This window comes from Macrobrachium nipponense, chromosome 28, assembly GCF_015104395.2.
Source record: "Macrobrachium nipponense isolate FS-2020 chromosome 28, ASM1510439v2, whole genome shotgun sequence".
Classification (NCBI taxonomy): Eukaryota; Metazoa; Arthropoda; class Malacostraca; order Decapoda; family Palaemonidae; genus Macrobrachium; species Macrobrachium nipponense.
In genome coordinates this window covers 27,539,682-27,550,249 of record NC_087217.1, presented here as the reverse complement: position 1 = coordinate 27,550,249, position 10,568 = coordinate 27,539,682, and positions in this window count along the sequence as shown.

The window sequence follows — 10,568 nt, the reverse complement described above, 5'->3', positions numbered from 1 at the left end:
GCCTAGTATATAGCCTACCTAGGCTACAGCTTAGATAGGTGGTAGGTAGGTATAATGTTTTACAAATTTTGAATACATAAGTTAAGGTAGAAGTCGGAAAAACCCAAAAACCGCTTTTTAGCTATAAATTATAACAATTTTAAAGTTATTTAGTGTCGGAACTACTAAGTTTACTCACCTGACACTTCTTGTGTTTACAAAAGTTGAATCGTATTACAGTAGTAGTAATTGATGACAGTATGATCTATACCGACACACCCTACAATAGAAATGATTACTATGTTTCATTTGGTAGTGAAGGTTGTTTCTATTATTATTATAATTACAATACTCAGAGCAGGATGAGTCTTGAAATGTTACAACAAATCCACAGTTATGTATACATATGTATATATATATTTTAAAGATACGTAAGTGTACTTTATATAGCTACATACATACTACATTATTTAAAGAAGATAAATGTATCTTGAAATAGTATATGTAAATATACCTCTACATAACAGTGGAATTTTTCTCCATTACTTTATCATTATTGCTCACAACACACACACACGCACACACAGACACACAAAAAGTCGAAAAAGGCCTTTAACTTTTTTTTAGAGAAATTCCATGCATGATGTAAAACATACTATTCACAATGAAGAGAGATTAAGTACAATGGAATCAAGGTCTCTACATAAATGAATGGCAGCTGAGGATGGTTTGATAAAAAAGCTCTTTCAACAGCATTTTATCACTAATACCATTGTTGAGGTAATATTTTGTACAGATATATATAAAATTGTTGGCTATAACCTGCTTTGAAATCATGCTAAACTTTTGGATGCACTCTGATTTTTAGTCTCCAGAGACCACAGATTTTACCAATTTTGTTTATTAATTTCAAATGGTACTTTTCATTTCTGTACTTGCCATTTTTAATCATTCAGGTTCCCTTTACCAGTTTTACTATTCAAAGGTAATTTTCATTTTGAATAGTTTTCTTCCCATGTTCGTACAGTATTTGTATTTTTAAAAGTTGTGAGGTCTTTTAGCATACTTTACGTTATATAAACTTTTATTTTCAAGTGAATATTTTTTCTATAAGTGAACAGATAAGTTCATTCACTTGTTACTTTTTTAGAAAAAGGAATGGTTGGCAAATATCTTCTCCAAAATGGGCCTTAAACTGGTCATTTACAACTCTTTTAGGGTCACTTAGAAAGGCTTCACAGCATTATTTAACTATCAAAGTAGCTCTCCTCTTTGCCATCCATCTCTTGTATAACTAAATGTAACTGCACACTGCATAAATTATCATCTCAGGTTACCTTGATCAGGAACTGAGTGTCATCCTGATACCCTAATTAAAATAATATTCCTAAGATCCTTCTCCATACCACCTTATTCAGACTTGACAGAAAGGTAATGTGCATGCATCCGATTAGGAACTCAGAAAATGTGTATCATTCTGACAGAATCTGAAGAACCTTACCTTCTGAGCTTCTTGTCAATGTGTCTCTAAACCACAGTTGCCTGCTGGCTTCTAAAAGCTATTAAAAAGAACCATTCATCTGTCCCTATGAAGAATTACACGACAGTCTACACTCTCCACCTCATACTCAGGGGGAGAATTTGAATATATACAATTTAGGGCAAAGGCCAAGCACTGGGACCTATGTGGTCATTCAGTGCTGAAACAGAAATTGACAGTAAAAGGTTTGAAAGGTGTAACAAGAGGAAAATCTCACAGCTGCACTATGAATCAATTGGTAAGAGAGGGTGGAAAGTAAGATGGAAGAAGAGAACATGAATGGAGGTACAATAAAAGGAAGGAAAGGGGTTGCAGCTAGGGGCTGAAGGCACGTTGCAAAGAGCCTTAAGTAATGCCTACAGTGCACCACATGAGGTGCACAGATGGCACTACTTCCCTATGGGAAGGGGAGAATTTGAGAATTATATGCAGTACATATAACATTGTATTTTCAACACAAAAGGAGATCTTTATATCATGATATTCATCAAAGTACATTAAACAAAAATACGCCACAAAAGGAAAAAGTTTGGGATAATACATACTGGTTAATTTAATTCACATTTTAATCAAAATCTGAATAATAAAATAACTCTTATGTACATCATTTACAAATTACATGAAATGAAAGACCTCAACATAGTTTTTCTGGTATGCTCTCATCACCAATGTTACAAACTGTGTTTGACAATCTTCTTGGGTGCAAGATATATAATTTTTATCATTTGTTCTCCATTTCCTTTCAAAGCATATTGTAGTCTACCATCCTGGCAAGGGGTCATAAGGAGAATAATTCATGAAAGCAATCAGGAACTAATATTTTAATGTTTTATGGGAAAGTAAAATGATTTGTACCCCACATGTATGTAATTTAAGTCAAGATGAACCACAATTTAATTAAGGTTTCCATTACTGTAACATCACTGTTTAATATAGAGAACTTCAAAATTATTAGCAATTCTTGGTGCACTGTCTTTCACCCAAGATGACAGACATTTTCTAAAATGATTTAATAATTGCAAAGGAATCTGTCCTACGCTGCCAAGAAAGGAATCTTAACAGACCCAACCATTGCGTAATCAGCAAATTTAAGCAACACTGAAGCACATTTCCAAAAAGTGTCAAATCGTATGCCGTACTCAGTATTGTAATTTATAAGTTACCAGCTTAGATAATTATGAGCAAACAACAGAAAACAAGGAGGCACTAGATTCAATGACGATCACAGATCTTGTTTCATCATTCATACAGAAATTTTATCATTCAAGGCCAACACCAATTTGGTCATGTCACAAGCGCTCAGGAATTACAATTTGTCCCTTGGACATGGACAGCATGGGCACAATATGATCTAGGCTTATGTTAATAAACAATCCAATTACAATCTTTTTCACATCTTCACAATCAATATCCATGTCAGCAAACTCTTTGCATACATCTTTATACATGAAATGGTGAATTTTCATCTTAACCCTGGGCATATGATACATATATTTGAAGGCAAATAAAAACGATGATTCAAACTTAGGCATGATTTTCAACAACTTTTTGTGAGGAGCAATCACTGTTCGACATTTTTTCTGCTGTCCTTTTTTCTTGGCATTACTCTGACCTTGCACGTTCTGATCTTTAGTCTCACACAGCACTTTTTCTTGTATCAGTTCGCCCAGGCACTTTTTACAAAATATGACCAAGCGTACTTTTCTGATGATGTTGACAGCAATGAATGCTAGCCTATTCGCTTGAGGTAGATCAACTTTCTCGCATTCTTCTAAATGGTGATAGGAGTACAGGGATTCTCGGGACATACCTTGAGACATCTCCATTAATTCTTCATACCCTGTGAAAAACTGTGTAAGGTCACTGTTAACCCTATGCTTCATAAGAGGCTGAAACAGGCATCCTCTTAAATAAGCTTTATAAGCCTTATCAAACATTTGAACATTTGGCTTCACCTCTTTTCCATCAATTTTTCCTTTTCTCAAACCTAAATCTACATATCTGAATGAAATATGATTCAATTTTCTGGCAATAGCCTTGCATGAATTAAACTGATCTTTCACTTCCTCAAACAGCTGCAGTAGGCAACTTAAGGTAGTACTCCATCCATCTTGACATATTATAGGCTCAGTGATCCCGTTAATTTTCCACAATTTAATCCATTCTAATAGTTCTCTCAGATATTTCACTTCACTAGCATGTTCATCTAAGTTCAGTACCTGTGGCGCCCCTAAGCGGCTATCAAAAAGTGCATATAGGTTGTGCAATTTTCCAAGAAACTCTCCTGTATCTTCAGCTCCTTTACAATGGCCAAGCACACCTAATGCATTGATCCCAGCAGCTACTTGCTTATTCAAACAATGACTTAGAGGAATGTTCTCAACTGATGACAATGCCATATCTCTTTCTATTTGCAAAGAAAATTTCTCAGCCATATTGGAATTAAATTTATAAAACTCAGTGACATGTTCCCACTTAGATACTTTCTTGCCATAATAAATATCATACTTCCTCAGAGTATTTCCTACAGCAGCTCTCAAGAGAGAGGGATCAAACATGCAGAAAATTTTTTTTTCACTGTGTGTGAAGTAAGGGCAGTGTTGACTAACTCCTAAATCATGGAAAAGTGACTTGTTTACTTTTGAAGGCGAGCAAATAAGTACTTTGACCTTCAAGTCTACTTTGCTTAGTTTTGTTAAACACTCAAGAACCACATGTTTCAGTAGTCCGTATTTTTTCTTTTCTTTTAAAAAATATCCAACAGGCTGAGTCCAGTGCTCATGAATCCCACTAACAACCAGCACAACGGCACTGTCTGCAATTCGACGCACTTTGCCAAAGTTTCCATAATCAACCAAACCACTTATGTGATCACTCTGACTGCTGTAATACAACTCTTTTGTCAAAGTAAGTTCCTTGAGTGAAAGGCAACATAGTCTTTCATTACCTTTAAGCAGAGAGAGTCTATGTTGCATGGCAATAAACACTTCCTTCTGAAAACCAGCACTACCTGTGAAAAGACTACTAACCCAATCCTGTAGAACGTGAAGTGTAGGTAAGGAGAAGAAACTCGACAAAAACTCATACTCCCTTGGACAGTGATGATACAAAATAAAAGATGTTTCCTTCATTGGTTCAGTCCAGCCATCTTTTGACTTCTCATTCAAGTTTGAGAGGGATTTCATAATGTTAGCCTGTTTATAATTTAACGCATACTCACTGGGAGGAGAGTCGCTCTCCTCACTTGATTGCTCTGGAAAAACATGGACTGAAGACAACTGTGACTTTTTATCAACCAAAAAGTCATTGTCTTCAAGATAAACTTCTGAAAACGAAATAAAACAAAACTATTATAGTCCACAAGAAAGATAATGAACAGCATGTCTGTGGCACACAAATATCTCACAGCATCAAAGTAAGTTAAAGTATCTATGGAGTTATGTTTTGTTGGGATAGGCTAAATCAGTGGATGCTTCAAAGAGAAAGGGATTGAGATGAAATTGAGCCTTCACTTGAAAAATCAGATAAAAATTGAGACTTGGTAAAAATAAACATATTAAGAATGGAGTGAAAATGGTCATATTGTGCCAAGCCACTTTGAGGTTATAATCATTTACTTACCATATGCTTCTCTCACTTCCTCCTTCTTTTCCACATGGACAGGAAATCTTCTTGTAACCTTAATTGTTGGAAAGGCTGATAATTCATCATCAAATTCATCGTTTAAAATTTTTTCAATACTCTTGATATGTATGGTACTTTTGGATTTTTTCAGTTTCAGTGTTGAAGACGATGACCCAGAGATATGACTCTGAACAGCAGCAGTGATATCTGTGCTTCTTTCTTCTGAACTTTGCTGGCCAGATGAAGTAAAATCAAGATCAGCCAACAATATCTTGGCTACATCCTGCTTCTCGGCAATATAATCTGTACCTGCGAGAATTAACTATGCATGTCATATACAACTTAGTAAAACATGATCCAGTGACAGTCACTGATAATATTTCTATACTTTTTACTGCCCAGTTTCCAAACTGACTAGACTCATGGCTCATAGCATTCAAACAATTTTGTTAAGACTGTAAAAGTCCCAGCATGGAAATGAAAACTGCTGGGAGGACACCAACCTACTTAGCTTTAATACCATATCTGTGGGTTGATAAGCATCCCAACTATTACTTGAAATTGTTTTTCAACAATACCAACATCATCTATGTAGCAATGGTAGGCATGGTATTGTTTAACAAGTGGTTTACATTCATGCATCAACAGATATGGTATACATCTTGGCCCATCTCATATAACTAATTTGAGTTCACTACAGCCTATATATAGTTACAATTACACTATCCTTAAAATTCTTAAAATTCAACACAAACCTAAATGATTTTATAAATAAAAATAGCATTAACAATGGAAAACTAAAAGGAACTCTATTGCAAAAGGTGATGGGATTTGTATGGTTATCAAAAAAGGACAGGTTCTCGGCTTACTAAGGTTTCTTGTAGGTAATGCATTCCACACTAGCCTTCTCTTCTTTGAGGAGACATTCATAAACATGTCATCACTGAAGTGGATTGAACACAAGCGGTAACTGCCATAAAGCTGTTCAGCACTCTTCTTTAACAAGTCACTTCTTCCAATGCGGCGAAGCCACTCTTGACATCTGGAACCATAACAAATATAACTTTAAAACTTATAACTGATCTTTGCACAAATGAATACATGCATCTATGGTGCATCATTGTACTGTGATCAGAAAAAACATGTAAAAAGCCAAAGTAGTGTACATGAGTGACTGTATTTCTTTATTTTGAAAAATACAGTTGCTCATGTACATTACTGTCGCCTTTTACTTATCAATGCATGCCTATCCTACTTTTGCCTGGACTTAGATTTTTATAACCTTTGATAGCCTGGTAAGATACTCAGAATTATTGATTTTTTTAAAATGAATTTCTCACAATTAGACTTGAAAGGAAAGATTATGTCATGTTTAGTTCAATATACATAACAGAAAATAGGAACTTTACAATATACATACTAGTACTCTTTTATGGCAAAACAAGAAAGCATAACTACTTGGCAAATTCTGTTCTTATGCATTATTAAGCAAGGTTAGGTCAGATTATGTTATTTAGAGTTAGCTCAGCAACTGTCTTTATGAATTACAAGCGACATGTTCTCTCATGTAGTTATATGAAAAGATATCTGTAGGTAAATCTGAAGTGATCTACATGTACTTTTTAGGGTAGTACTTAGCTTGACCTACTAGGATAGCATAATATTCCTAACCCAACCCAACTTTTTGTGCCATGTCCTACCTAACCTATGTAGGTTGCCGTTACCCAAGTCAGTGGGATATGGGGACTAACTTCTCAGCATATTCCTTAGTTATAATTTTACCACTTAATATACATACGCAATTTCTCACCAACAGAGAAATCAATGTCCCCAATGAATGAATGATGGCAATTTTGGTGTTTTTCCTAATGGAATATAAGGGACAAATGAATACTGTGATAAATTATAACATTTACTGATGAAAATAGAGATACCATCATTTTCTGTCGAAAAGGAATATAAATAAGACGAATAAAATCTTAAAAAGTTTTGTTGCAAGTTTTAAAAGGAAATGAAGATAGTACACTCAAATGTGTTAACAAGAAAATCTATAAAATTCTAGCTCTTAATATATAACTTTACAATCTGTTAACACATCATCTTGGCCTTATGTCACAAAGGAACTGAAAAATCATAACAATCAGTTTGTAAATATCAATTGCAAATCCAACAATTTAACTATGATGTGTAAAATCTGGGAGGTAACTTTAACCTAAATCTTGCAGAGCAAAGCTTCTTGTTTACACTTTTAAGAAATATTTAAAACATCAACAATATCAATAATATAATTTAAGGCATAGGGGTCAGGAGGTGGTGAGGGTATCCCCGGTCAGGTAGGACCCAGCGCAGTCGGTTTTTATTATATGTTAAGACCCCCTAGGTCATTTTAAGTTAGGTAAAGCCCAGTTTAAGGGAAGATTAGGTTAGGAAAAGGTTCAGTAATTGTACTTTCCATACCCTCCTGCTTTATCAATTGTTTTGAGATTGTCACAGACTACACACATAAAATACTTATATTTTGCTTTTCCCACACCAAAATACTTGATTTTCCGCTGTAGTCGCCACCATCCCAGACAAGGGATGGGAAGGCACATGAAAATTAGCAACTGAAGAAGTTACGGTAAAACTCATGACTATTATAGTGGCTTGACTTCTAGCAGTTGCCGATAGGAATATTTACCATTTTTTTATTTATGCTTTGGATTATGTTTGTCTTTTGTTTATGTGTATGATATTCACCGTTTTTTGTTGTGTATTTACAGTAATCCCAAAGGGGCTGGTACTAAACACGTTGATTATTTCGCACATAAACTGGTATAGTTACTGAACCAGAGAGGCACAGTAGTAGAATTTAGTTTAACCAAAGTTACTGTTATGTTAGAGTGACTAGTAAGAAATTTGCTTCATATATTTACTGCAAGGCTCTCAGGCTATACTATGATACCCTAGGTTGAGCTAAATTATGATGGACAGGCTCCCTGTAGAATGCCGAGAGAGGGGTCACGACTTACTTTGGGGGGGAGAGGGTGAAGCTCCCTAAGCAAGGTTATGGTATGGCGTCCAAGGTTAGGTTAGGTGAAGGTAACTAGGGGGCGAGAGTCAAACGACGGGGGCAGGTTCCACAAATGGAAAGAAACCTAACCTTTCCTAGAATGCCACGTCCTGACCTAGCCAAACATGACCTTCATATCACCTTGGAGAGCCATGACCTTGGTCCCCCATGGATGACGACCTCACCTCACTACCCCGTTAGAGTTTGATCCCATCGTTCTATAAATTACCTGGTAAGCCTAGTTGGGTAATATATTCCCTCTGAAACAACCAATACGTCGGCCCTGACCCCTCAGTCTATAATTATGACCGTCCCCCTCAAAAAATTGGGGCCTACCTCCGTTCGTCTTTGGGGAAGGTGTGGAATGACAGGTTTTGAGAGGCGCCGCCCCTGGAGCAGTTATTGCAGGACTGGGCAGCACAGTAGATACCGCCGCCCCTGCTCACGTAATTCATGTGTGTCTCCATTGTTTGATTAGGACAACAGTCACGTCAAATTCGGGCATAGGTACTAGCCTATTTGATGTTCCAGCTTTCGGCCTCAAGTGGTAGGCTAGCCATGATCGGTTCTCCTTTTGCAGGCCTAAATTCGAGTCATATACAGCAGCAGTTATCTGTATTCTTACATTACTTCTTTATATATATAATGATTAATTTGCTTTTATCATCGTCTGTCTTTCACTCAAACGTAAACAAATGTAGTCTTGGGTAAGTCTTTTCAAATGTCAAAAGTCGTATGATAGTAGTAATAGTAGTAGTAGAGAGGCTCTCCCTCTGAAACGGCTCTCTTGCTCACTCTATTTCTCCGTTGCTTGTGTTTGTTAAGCTTATTATCTCTGTAATACCATACAATTTTTTTAATCTTAAAAACCCCTTCCAATTTTCAATTCATTCTTTGGATAGTTCTGCAAATAGAAGGATGTCAGCAACCAATTTCGTTGGATACTTTTGAAGTAACTTCTATTATTGATTTGGAACCTCTACAACGGCTCATCATTTCGCATTTCTAAACAGCATAACTGTGAAGGAGCTTACAATAGATAATTTCCCATCGACTTTAAGACCTTTTTTTGTGCAAAACCATTTAGAAATTATTTATAATTAGCTATAACAGATGTGGATCGGTTGGTGTTTTGAAATTAGTCTTATTTCAGTCATGCTTTGTGTATACTAAAGTTAACTATATTCTTTCTTCGTTTAATACTAATATCGCATGAACTTTCCTGCATGCCACATATTAAGGCGTCACACACGCGCGCGCGTACACACACACAAACATGTATATATATACATATTATATATATATATATATATATATATATATATATATATATATGTATATACATACATACATACATCATATATATATATATATATATATATATATTATATATATATATATATATATATATAATAATACTTTAAAAGTTTTGAGATTAATGTCGGAATAAGATTTTTAGAGAAACTCTCCCAATAAAAATACCAAGTACGAAACTGTGATTGCAAATTTTCTAGTGCTTTTTATGTGCAGTTTTAAGTAAAGTTTGCCTTTTAGATATGAAGTATCTTTGCATCTTTATTTTTCGTAACACACACACACACACACACACACACACACACACACACACACACACAACGAAAATAAAGATGCAAAGATACTTCATATCTAAAACGGAACTTACTTAAAACTGCACATAAAAAGCACTAGAAAATTTGCAATCACAGTTCGTAACTTGGTATTTTTATTGGAGATTTCTCTAAAATCTTATTCCGACACTTAATCAAAACCTTTAAAGCTATTATATATATTATATATATATATATATATGTATGTATGTATGTATGTATATATATATATATATATACATATATATATATATATATATATATATATATATATATATATATATATATATATATTACTGACATTTCTCACACCGGTAATCATTTGATCAGCCAACTCTAGACCTAATCATTAGGCTGATGGTTGGCTGTCAATGAATGCTGAACACCGCTGGAGCTTACAGAACTAATTTATTAATAATCAAATAACTGGGATACTGAATTGGAACTAATGTCATGATTGCAAAAACTCCTAGAAACTTGTGACGTATGTTGGCATTCGGTAGTGTAGCCACAAGACTCAGTGATGACGAGGTCGACAGAAATGGCGCATGGAGTTTATTCTTAACCATTCGACTACTAAAAAAAAAAAAAAAAAAAATGCATAACCTCTCGTATGATAAATTCGTTGCTTGAACAAGAGCTGCAACGTCGCTTGCTTGCGCTTTAAAACATATGGCGTTTCATAAGCACTACGTTAAGAAACACTACCGAGATACATCATAAACATCCACTGAGGGAGAGAGAAACA